Source organism: Gorilla gorilla, chromosome 13 (assembly GCF_029281585.2).
Source record: "Gorilla gorilla gorilla isolate KB3781 chromosome 13, NHGRI_mGorGor1-v2.1_pri, whole genome shotgun sequence".
Lineage (NCBI taxonomy): Eukaryota > Metazoa > Chordata > Mammalia > Primates > Hominidae > Gorilla > Gorilla gorilla.
Genome location: NC_073237.2, coordinates 111319958 through 111332822, shown reverse-complemented (window position 1 = coordinate 111332822; position 12865 = coordinate 111319958). Strand labels below are relative to the sequence as shown.

Here is a 12865-nt window from a genome sequence, read left to right as displayed (position 1 = left end):
ACAGAGATGAGATATATCTCTTAACTCCTCTTATATTCTCAGGTTGGACAGCTTAGCTATAGCTTTCCTTTTGCTTGAACTCCTGACAACCCCTTTGGGGTCTTACCTGCTACTCAGAGAGGCTTCACATATGATCTTTCAAATAAGAAGGACTCCTTCTACTACATCCTAATGTCAGTAGATGTTAGTGCCCCCTCCCCAAATTCATATGTTGAACCAAAATCTGCAGTGTGATAGTATTTGCATGTAGGGCCTTTAGAAGGTGATTATTAGATCATTAGGGTAGAACCCTCATGCATGAGAGTAGTGTCCTTATAAAAGAGACCCCAGTGAACTCCCTTGCCACATCCACCATGTGAGGATGCAGTGAGAAGACAGCAGTCCATGAATGAGGAAGCAGGCCCTCACCAGACACCAAATCTTCCAGCAACTTGATCCTGGGCTTCTTAGCCTCCAAAACTGTGAGAAATCACTGTTCGTTGTTTATGAGCTACCAGTCTGTGATATTCTGTGATAACAGCCCAGGCAGACTTAGATACCCTTCATAGATGAATTCTGGTATAAGCTGTCAAGATATTAAAAAGTTCTCTAACTTAGAAAGCAAAAATATATAGTACCTCCAGGCTCTGTCTTTCACAGAGGGAAATACACAAATATACCTCCTGAAAAGCTAAGTCTGGGACATTTCCCAGAGGGTGGGTGAGATCACAAAGTCCAGACAAATGCCCTGTTATGTGGTTGTTTCTCTTCAGCCTATACTCAACAAAGGGCTTACTGGCCTCTGTTTGATGGACAGTCATTCTCTCCCAAGGCAATTGCTGTATCGTCTATCATTGGACCTAGTTCCATCACAAGATGGATACTTTCTATAGAATATGTCCATAGCATAGGTCCAAATGTTTTAACATGGAATTCAAGACTCTTTACACTTTGGAGACCACCAAATCTCCAGCCTTGTCTGCATCTTCTGCCCTTTGTAACCTCCTTTTCATGCCTCTCACTTTTGTATACATTGCTGTTTCTGCCCTGCCTAGAATTCTTTGTCACCTTTCTAAAACTAGAAAAATTCTGTTATACCATAAAATGTACTGCAACTTCCCCAGGCAGAGTAGTTCATTTGCCCCTTTGTTTTCCTAGAGCTCCTCCTCCAAATCTTCATTATAGCCCACACTAGACCACATTGGAATGCTTCCTTAAATCCTCTGTTGCAGAAGAACTGCATCACCTATTTCTCCAGCTCTCAGAACACAGCCTAAAATACAGTGCCTAAGATACACTGGTTTGGATTGTTACACAACGGCTGTATCCCCTCTTCTCCAAGACAGTCCTCAAACACACAAAAACAATGACCTTGCCCATTTTTAGTCATCTCTTCTCTGGCCAGCCCTTAGTACCTTCCACTGGTCTTTATGTAGCATGGACTCCATCCTTGTCTTCTTTACCTGGATATGTTTCTATTTCCTAACTCACTCTGATAAGTGGGATTCAATGTCATGTTCCAGAGAGAGCTCTGCAGAGCCCCAAGGACCATACCTCAAAGAGATAAATTATTGTGCTTAATTAATTGTTCAAGATTTCATTCCCCTACTGGAGCAGAGACAGGGTAGCTCAGATCAGGACGAGCTAGACCTCTAGACCTACCTCCACAGGTGTACCCTATAGGGCCCTTGGGTACACCTGCCCTGCACCTGGCTTCCTCCAGAGTCCTCACAGCTCTGAGCTGTCCTGTACACCCTACTTTCACAACTGCCAACTTTTTTCAACTGTTTCTCAGATTTTTGAAATTGACTATTTAAAATTATTGCACAAATTAATGCACAATTATTATAGAACCTATAAAATACAAATAGAGCTTAAGAAGAAAATAAATATCATCCAAAAATCTCACCCTTAAAGATAACACTACTGGCATTTTGATATTCTTCCAGATTCATTTTCTGCATAGATAGAAAGATATTTACATTTTTAATCAAATTCTATCATCCCATATATGCCATTTTGTAAACTGTATTTTTGTGGAAAAATTATGTTGTCACAAACACCTGTCCAAGTCATTAAAAATATATCTTACATGGGTATTCTTAGCATAGTGTCCCATGGACTGGCTTCAGGAAAATTGAAGGACCTTCTGAAATTGTAAGCTGACATTTGTGTGTATGTGCATAACTTTTTCTGGGGACAAGTTCTATGGCTCTTGAAGCCTGAAAAGGTTCCATGTGGCCGGGTGCAGTGGCTCATGCCTGTAATCCCAAAACTTTGTAAGCACGAGGCAGTAGGATCACTTGAGGCCTGAAGTTTGAGACCAGCCTAGAAAGTACAGCCAGAGCTCATCTCTATGATAAAAAAAGTTTAATTAGCTGGGCATGGTGGTGTGCACCTGTAGTCCTAGCTACTGGGGAGGCTGAGGTGGGAAGATCTCTTAAGCCCAGGAATTCGAGGTTTCAGTGAGCTATGATTGCACTACTATATTCCAGCATGAGTGACAGAGCAAGACCCTGTCTCTAAAAGGGGTGGGGGGGGGGGGTGTCTATGAACCAAAAATTATTAAGAACAAATGACCCATCATCATTTTTATTGACTATATAATATTCTATTTTGTAGCTGCGTCATACTTTCTTTTTTAATTTCCTATTAGACATTTAAGGTGTTTCCACTGCATCAAACTCACAAGCAATTCTGCTATGGCTATTCCCAGAAATACATGTGCTCAGACCTATTAAGATCTCCTTCAGATTAAGCCCCAGACTAGGATTTACTTGCCTAATAGACATTAATCTTTTTAAGGTACTTCTCTGGTTCTTATTTGGTTTTATTTGGAGATTCTATTCTTTAGTTTTCTAAGTGTAACTCTGTAACCAATTATTCCAAGTAGTCCCAAAAGCCAATTTTTTCCTATCTTGCTTTCAGCCTTGAAACATATTTTGAAGCTCTTTGTTTCTCCCTTTTCCCCCGGGTACATTCGTGAACAGTACTCACTTACCTAATTCTGTTCTTGCTTAGAAATTCCACAGGCCAATTTTGAAACAAACCAGGCAGAAAGACCCAGCTATAGAATCCTCCTGCTTAAGGGGAGTTACAAACATTTAGCCCATCACTACCGGGCTGAAGTCAGGGTGACTCAAACCAGACCTCCAGATGGGCAATTACTGAAGACAGCCATTGGAACAAGACGTGCAAACCTGCACCTGCACCCTAGTGCACCACTCCCGCATGTTCCACACACATTTTCCTTCTTTTTTTTTTACTACTATACTTTAAGTTCCAGGGTACATGTGCACAATGTGCAGGTTTGTTACATATGCATACATGTGCCATGTTGGTGTGCTGCACCCATTAACTGGTCATTTAACATTAGGTATATCTCCTAATGCTCTCTCCCCCCTCCCCCCACCCCACGACAGGCCCCGGAGTGTGACGTTCCCCTTCCTGTGTCCAACTGTTCTCATTGTTCAATTCCCACCTATGAGTGAGAACATGTGGTGTTTGGTTTTTTGTCCTTGCAATAGTTTGCTGAGAATGATGGTTTACAGCTTCATCCATGGCCCTACAAAGGACATGAACTCATCATTTTTTTATGGCTGCAAAGTATTCCATGGTGTATATGTGCCACACTTTCTTAATCCAGTCTATCATTGATGGACATTTGGGTTGGCTCCAAGTCTTTGCTATCGTGAATAGTGCCACAATAAACATACGTGTGCATGTCTTTATAGCAGCATGATTTATAATCCTTTGGGTATATACCCAGTAATGGGATGGCTGAGTCAAATGGTATTTCTAGTTCTAGATCCTTGAGGAATCACCACACTGTCTTCCACAATGGTTGAACGAGTTTACAGTCCTACCAACAGTGTAGTGTTCCTATTTCTCCACATCCTCTCCAGCACCTGTTGTTTCCTGACTTTTTAATGATTGCCATTCTAACTGGTGTGAGATGGCATCTCACTGTGGTTTTGATTTGCATTTCTCTGATGGCCAGTGATGATGAGCATTTTTTCATGTGTCTGTTGGCTGCATAAATGTCTTCTTTTGAGAAGTGTCTGTTCATATCCTTCACCCAATTTTTGATGGGGTTGTTTGTTTTTTTCTTGTAAGTTTGTTGGAGTTCATTGTAGATTCTGGATATTAGCCCTTTGTCAGATGAGTAGATTGCAAAAATTTTCTCCCATTCTGTAGGTTGCCTGTTCACTCTGATGGTAGTTTCTTTTGCTGTGCAGAAGCTCGTTAGTTTAGTTAGATCCCATTTGTCAATTTTGGCTTTTGTTGCCATTGCTTTTGGTATTTTAGACATGAAGTCCTTGCCCATGCCTATGTCCTGAATGGTATTGCCTAGGTTTTCTTCTAGGGTTTTCATGGTTTTAGGTCTAATATTTAAGTCTTTAATCCATCTTGAATTAATTTTTGTATAAGGTGTAATGAAGGGATCCAGTTTCAGCTTTCTACATATGGCTAGCCAGTTTTCCCAGAACCATTTATTAAATAGGGAATCCTTTCCCCATTTCTTGTTTTTGTCAGGTTTGTCAAAGATCATATGGTTGTAGATGTGTGGTATTATTTCTGAGGGCTGTGTTCTGTTCCATTGGTCTATATCTCTGTTTTGGTACCAGTACCATGCTGTTTTGGTTACTGCAGCCTTGTAATATAGTTTGAAGTCAGGTAGCGTGATGCCTCCAGCTTTGTTCTTTTGACTTAGGATTGACTTGGCAATGCGGGCTCTTTTTTGGTTCCGTATGAACTTTAAAGTAGTTTTTTCCAATTCTGAGAAGAAAGTCATTGGTAGCTTGATGGGGATGGCATTGAATCTATAAATTACCTTGGGCAGTATGGCTGTTTTCATGATATTGATTCTTCCTATCCATGAGCATGGAATGTTCTTCCATTTGTTTGTGTCCTCGTTTATTTCATTGAGCAGTGGTTTCTAGTTCTCCTCGAAGAGTCCTTCAAGACTAAACCAGGAAGAAGTTGAATCCCTGAATAGACCAACAACAGGCTCTGAAACTGAGGCAATAATTTATAGCCTACCAACCAAAAAAAGTCCAGGACCAGACAGATTCACAGCTGAATTCTACCAGAGGTACAAGGAGGAGCTGGTATCTCTGAAAATATTCCAATCAATAGAAAAAGAGGGAATCCTCCCTAACTCATTTTATGAGGCCAGCATCATCCTGATACCAAAGCCTGGCAGAGACACAACAAGAAAAGAGAATTTTAGACCAATATCCCTGATGAACATCGATGCAAAAATCCTCAATAAAATACTGGCAAACCGAATCCAGCAGCACATCAAAAAGCTTATCCACCATGATCAAGTGGGTTTCATCCCTGGGATGCAAGGCTAGTTCAACATATGCAAATCAATAAGCATAATCCAGCATATAAACAGAATCAAAGACAAAAACCACATGATTACCTTAATAGATGCAGAAAAAGGCCTTTGACAAAATTTAACAGCCCTTCATGCTAAAAACTCTCAATAAATTAGGTATTGATGGGACATATCTCAAAATAATAAGAGCTATTTATGACAAACCCACAGCCTACATCATACTGAATGGGCAAAAACTGGAAGCATTTCCTTTGAAAACTGGCACAAGACAGGGATGCCCTCTCTCACCACTCCTATTCAACACAGTGTTGGAAGTTCTGGCCAGGGCAATCAGGCAGAAGAAAGAAATAAAGGGTATTCAATTAGGAAAAGAGGAAGTCAAATTGTCCCTGTTTGCAGATGACATGATTGTATATTTAGAAAACCCCATTGTCGCAGCCCAAAATCTCCTTAAGCTGATAAGCCACTTCAGCAAAGTCTCAGGATACAAAATCAATGTGCAAAATCACAAGCATTCTTATACACCAATAACAAACAAACAGAGAGCCAAATCATGCGTGAACTCCCATTCACAATTGCTTCAAAGAAAATAAAATACCTAGAAACACCTTTTCCTTCTTAAACCCCTTCACTCAGCCGAAAATGTTGGAATGGTCTTTCAAAGGCATGAGCCTGGCCATCCCTCAACTGCTAGCATTTGGTTAATAAAACTCCTTTCCTTTCACCACACCTCACTTCATGTCTTTGGTCTCTGACCAGCAAGCAGCCAGACTTAAGCAACAACTCTGGACCATTTGGGGCTCTGCTCAGAAGCCCCTCCTAAACTCAGCAGCGTGTCATCCCATCAAGTCTGCTTTCACCCAATCACCTTCCACTGAACACTCAAATTAACAGATTTCATAGCACGCTCCTTCTGGTTTCTTTCAGCTGTAGGCAGCTTAATTGAATGGAACTGAGACAGAGCATTGGACTTCGTCTCAAAACATTGAGACATTGTCTCAAAACAGTGAGAGGGCTTTCTCTCACTGCTGTTTCTGCTGGGTGAGGGTATAATGCAGTTGTTGTCCATCTTAGCTTGCTTCTGTGTACCAAGCCACTCATCATTAAAGCAAGCTGAGGTTTTTACTTCTTTCCTGAGCTTATCATAAGAGACTTCCTCATCACCATCCACCTGCCCTTATGCATCCATGGGTGTAAACTAAGGGAGAGATGCTAACGCAATGAAGGTACATGGCATGGGGATCTGAGTCACATGTTTGTGTAGCTTATGTGTAGGTAGACTCAGGCCTTAGTACTTATCATCCCACACTACTACTTCTGCCTTACAATGGATTGCTACTGGGTCCACACAACCTTATAACTTGATGAGTCTGACAGAAATCAGGACCTCATTTCATGATGACAGTGCTGGCCACAAGGTCACTTGACCCACGGTAAAGTGTACTATCTCTACATGGGCTTCCAAGTAGAAAAACAGGAACTGTCTTTCTAGGAGTGTAATTCTCCATTGCAAATGGCATAGTTGTGGGAGTTTATGGTCCAAGCATCAGGGCCTTTTGCACCAAAATCTAGACCTGCTGTACAGCACTTTCTAGCTGCAAGCTCCCCTCAAACCCGGAAGCCTTTTGTATCAGTCAATAGTAATATTCCCAGTGTGGAATACACTGCCTCCAAAACCCAAAGAGGGCAGATATGCTTCCTTCTTTGTGGTGGGAAGTATGAGATGCAATCATTCTAACTACATTTTGGAGGGAAAGTCTGAGCATACTCAATAAATTAGACCTCTAAGAATTTTTTTGATGGAGTAGGCCTATGAATCCTCATAGGATTTATCTCCTACTCCCTGGAGTGCATGTCTAATCAGTCCCTCTAGTGTACTTAACAGTTATTGCTTATATTGCCCAATTATCACGACATCGCAAATACACCAGTGTGATATTTTTTCTAATGTCCAGATGGTTCAGATTTCCTCAGACTTACATTATGACAGAGGTCAAAAGAGTTAACATAGCCCTGGGGCAAGACTAAACATATACTGCTGTATGTTCCAAGTGAATACAAACTGCATTTCATTCCCTTTTCTAACAGGAATGGAAAAGAACACGTTTGTCATACCAGTGGCTACACGCCATATATCAGACCTTGTTAATTTATTCTATAAAACATGCAACATCTTGTAAAACAGCTGAAATAAAGTTTCCTGCTATGCTGAGTTTGTAGTACTGTGTGTCAGTCTCCCGAAACCACCTGGATTTTATAGGGAACCACCTGATGAATTAATGCAGATATGATGGAGACCACCAAACCTGTGTCCTTTAGGTCTTTAAGGGTGACATTGATCTCTGTCACTCCCCACAACACGCAATATCAACTGAAACTAGAAAGCATTTTGAATGAAATGATAATGAAACACAACATATCAAAATTTGAGGGAAGCAGCTATCACAGTGCTTAAAGGTAGAAGCTTAATTTTTAATTCTTTTCTAATGTTAACATTTATAGATAAAATTCTAAGTTACAGTTCAAAATATTTTCTAGTTTCCTTTGTGTCATCTTTTTGGACCCATGGATTGTTTAGAAGTGTGTCATTTTTTGGACAAAAAAATGATAATTTGGGTATTATCATTTTGTTTTTCATTTCTAATTTAATTCTACTATTGATACATAATATGCTCTTACACTGCCTGATTTTAGTTCCTTTAAATTTATTGAGAATTATTTCATGATCCAATGTACAGTCTACCTTAGTAAATGTTCCATGAGCTCTTCGAAGAATGTGAATTCTACAGTTGTTGGGTGGAGAGTTCTATTATTAATGTCAATTAGATTAATTTGGTTGATATTGTTCAATTCTTCTATATTTGGTGATTTTCTGTCTTTTTTTGTCGACTACTTGAAAAGGAATGTTGGAGACTACAAAAATAATTGTGAATTTGTCTAATTCTTCTTCGAGTTGTGTTCATTTTTGTTTCATGTATTTTAAAGCTCTGTTAATTGGGTACAAATTAGGATGGTTATGTTTTCTTGATGTTCACATCATTATAAAGTATCCCTCTTTAGTCCTGATAATATTCCTTCCTTTGAATTCTACTTTATCTGATATTAATATATCCAGTCCACCTTTCTTATGATTGGTATATGCATATTGTATCTTTTTCAGTACTTTTCATTTTAACTTATCTGTATATTTATAAATAGTTTCCTTATAAGCAGCATATAGTTGGCCTTGCATTTTATCCAGTCTGAAATCTCTGCCTTTTAATGGGAGCATTTAGACTATTTATACTCAATATAATTATTGACATAATTGGGTTTAAATTTATCTTTTTGTTATGTGTTCTGAATTTATCCATATGCTCTTTCTTCCCCTTTTTCTTCTTTCCTACCTCCTTTTGGATTAATTGCGTATTTTCTATCATTCTATTTTAAATCCACTATTGACTTATAAGCTATACTTTTTTATTTCTTTGTTCACTAAGGTTCATAACATGCATCTTAATTTTATCACAGTCTACTTTCAATTAACATTATATCACTTCACATATAAGTTCAAAATCTTGCAACAGTATTCACTTCCTAATATACTTTGAGTTATTTTATTATAAAATTTATTCTTACACAACTTAAAATTCTCAATACATTGGTATGATTTTTGCTTTAAACAATCAATTATTTTTAAGAGCTACATAAATTTAACAAATAAAAAAGTATTTTATATTTACCATGTCTGGAGCTTTTTATTTTTGTGTGTAGATCCAAGTTTTCATCACTTATTTTTCTTCCATTTAAGGACTTACATTTTTAAAAAACATTTCTTGTTATGCAGGTCTCCTAGCCACAAATTTTCTGGGTTTTTTTTTCCAGAAAAAAAAATTTGTTTTCCCTTTAATTTTGAATAATGTTTTGGTCAGATATACAATTTTAAGTTTATAATTTCTTTCAGCACTTTAAAGATGTTTTTCCATTCTTCTGAAATACATAGTTTCTGACGGGAAATTAAATTTGTATATTTGTTTCTTTATACATATTTTTTCTATTTTTAAGGTTTTTCTCTTCACTTGTTTTCAGGAATTTAATTAATATGGGTTTTCTGTGTGGCTTTCTTTGTGTTATTTCAGCTTGAGGTTTATTGAGTATCTTGGATCTGTGAATTTATATTTTTTATGAAATTCATAAAATTCCTAGTCATTGTCCTACAAATATAAATGTTGATATAAGTAGTTAACATTTGATAAATGTACATTTTAAATCAGCAGCAAAAATATGCATATAAATGCTATAAATTAAGTGGTTTGGAATAATGAGCTATCTCTTTTTTCAAAAAAAAATAGATCTTTTCCTCACTTCATTCACAAAAATAAATTGGTTTTATATTAACAACCTCATGTAAAAAATGGAAATGTAACAGTTTTCAGTGAAAATAAAAGGATTAGTTTAGACACTTAGTATAAAATATTCAAGTTGTTGATCAAGCAAACCCTGTATTTATACAAAAATTAACTAGTGGCCAACTAGGTAGGCACTCCCTGATCATCACCCAAAATCAAATCTACCATACATGATTGTGAAGTTTATGGTAAGCAAGCTCAAAATATTTTTATTAGCTGTTCTTGAAAGAAAAATTATGAAATTATGAAAGTTGTGTACTCTTTTCTTTTTTTTTTTTTTTTTTTGAGACTTTTTCACTCTGTCACCCTGGCTGGCATGCAGTGGTGAAATAATAGCTCACTGCAGCCTCAACCTCTTGGGCTCAAGTGATCCGTCTGCTTCAGCCTCCCAAGTAGCTGGGTCTACAGGCATATGCAACCATGCCCAGCTAATTTTTAAATCTTTTACAGAGACAGGATTTCACTATGTTGCCCAAGTTGGCCTCAAACTCCTGGCCTCAAACAATCCTCCCAACTCTGCCTCCCAATGCTGGAATTACAGGAGTGAGCCACTGTGCCCAGCCCTCTTTTGAAAATGTTCCCATGTATTAAGTTCAGCTACAACAATTTGTAAACCAAAAATAAGAGTGTTTTAAACAAAATAGAAATATATCTGTCTCTCATGCTTATGTAAACATACACAGGTAAAAGCCTGCATAGAGGCTTGACTATTGTCAGATAACCTAGACACCATGCTTCTCAATGCACTGCAATTCTCAACATGTAACTCCATTTTATGATCCAAGTTCCAAATATCTTACCCATTTATCCATTTTATCTTAGTCAGCCAGAAAGAGACATTGGAAGGAGAAAATTATGTCCTCCCACTCTAAGATTTCCTGGAAAAAAAAAAAAAGTGAACATTAATTCTATTTCCATCCCATTGGTCAGAATTGAGCACATCTAGCTGCAGGGAAGTCTGGGAAATGTAGTTTGTTCTGGGCTTCTGTATCCAGGTGATTCTTGGTGGTGCATTATTAAGGAAGAAGTGAAGAACAAATACTGGGGGACAAGCAGCCTTTCTGCATTATTTGTTCTTTCTTTCAACAAAATTGTTTGGCTCCCTCTCTACAAGACACTAGTGATGGCCCCTAAGATGTAGGATGAACAAGCATACAGCCCACCCCCACCTGAATCTTACAGTCTAGTGAATGCATAAAACTTGAGTAACTAAGAACTCATATCTTCTGTACCATTTCTGCAGCCTATTTTCAACCAGTTCTTTGTGGACATTCTGTTTAATCCCTATAAATGAGTAACGCTATCATTAAACCTCTACCTAGAACTTCACATTACATTAGGCACTCAGTATTATCCTTGAGTCTTAAAACAAAAGAAAGCTTCAGAGATCATTTAATTGTTTGTGGTTAAGAAAACTGAGGTCCAGGGACAAAGGGATTTACCCAAGGTCCCTCCTTTAATCTCTTTGTTGTCAACGACTCAGATCTCTGTCTGCAATCACCACAGAGTGTCACGACCTTAAATTTCAAGAAGTAAAAGCTGAGCTTTCCTCAGGATTCCCCAACTGTATATGAGTCATAGGGAAAAATCCCTGGGGACAGCCATCAACCAATCTGCTGTTTCAACAATGCAGCTTGCTAAATATTCTATTATAATTTCTTATTATGCAATGGGAACAGAGCCCACCCAGACTGCTGAAATACCTCTTGAGCCAACCTCTGTGCCTGGAAAGAAACCAGTTAGTTGGACATGCTAGATTCAATTCTCTACTCTAACACTTATTAGCTGTGTGTCCTTGAGCACATTGCTTAACCCAGCCAAGTTTTAAATTTCTTATCTCTAACTTGGGGATTGTGGATGAAAAGAGTCAAACTCTGTAAAACACTTGAAGAGATTTATTCTGAGCCAAATATGAGTGACCACGGCCTATGACACAGCCCTCAGGAGGTCCTGAGAATATGTGCCCCAGGTGGGTAGGGTGCAGTTTGGTTTTATATATTTTAGGGAGGCATGAGACAGCAATCAAATACGTTTCAGAAATACATTGGTTTGGTTCAGAAAGGTGGGACAGACAAATCAAAGGACAGGGGAGGCGGGGCTTCCAGGCTACAGGTAAATTTAAACATTTTCTGATTGACAATTGGTTGAGCTTGTCTAAAGACCTGGGATCAATAGAAAGGAAATGTTCAGGTTAAGATAAAAGATTGTGGAGACCAAGGTTCTTTTGAAGTCATATAGTAGCTGCCCTTAGAGACAATAGATGACAAATGTTTTTTATTCAGACCTTTAAAAGGTGCTAGAGTCTTACTTAATCTCTTCAGGATTGGGAGGGCCTGGAAGAAAAATATCTGGCTTTGTTAATAGAGATTCTTTACAGATGCACATTTTCCCCTACAAAGGACAGCTTTGCAGGACCATTTCAAAAAACGGCAAACAAACGAAGTAAAATATGCGTACTTCCTTCTTTGTCACATAATGTTATGCCAGAGTCATATTGGAAAGTAAGTCACAATATATAGGGTTAAATAAAACCCATTTGATGAGAATTTATGGTTTGTCGGGCATGACTCCACAGACCCCTTAGATACGAATTTGGGCAAGATAAAAAAAACCAGAGCCTAGTCCTTAGGATGATTACCTCTATGCTATAGTACCAGAAGGATCAAGTAAAATATCATAAATAATAAGTTTAGTACAATAGCATACCTGTAAATGTTGTTTTCATTCACTTACATTCATGCATCATTCTTCCAGGGAAACTTCCTTCTCAAAAACTATTTTGATTTATTCAACTACTTGTAATTAATCCTTCAATGGCTCCCAATCACTTACAGGAGAAACTCCAAACCCACTGGCATAATTTTCAATTTCTTCTCTCTTTTTCTACAAAAAAAAAAAAAAAATGTTGGGCCGGGCGCAGTGGCTCACGCCTGTAATCCCAGCACTTTGAGAGGCTGAGGCAGGCAGATCATGAGGTCAAGAGATTGAAACTATCCTGGCCAACATGGTAAAACCCCGTCTCTACTAAAAATACAAAAATTAACTGGGCATGGTGGTGCGCACCTGTAGTACCAGCTACTTGGGAGGCTGAGGTAGGAGAATCACTTGAACCTGGGAGGCAGACGTTGCAGTGAGCCGAGATTGTGCTGCT

At 38.4% G+C, this 12865-nt stretch overlaps 1 long non-coding RNA gene across 1 annotated transcript in view; it reads right to left on the bottom strand.

Annotated features, from left to right (window-relative positions):
• The window catches only part of LOC129524563 (uncharacterized), a 332901-nt gene that overhangs the window by 30947 nt on the left and 289089 nt on the right, over nt 1–12865 (bottom strand). The window contains exons 4-5 of the long non-coding RNA XR_008668378.2: nt 12421–12597; nt 10515–10592 (exon numbers count right to left, since the gene is read on the bottom strand). This is a non-coding gene — a long non-coding RNA (uncharacterized lncRNA). The remainder of the gene's footprint in view (nt 1–10514; nt 10593–12420; nt 12598–12865) is intronic.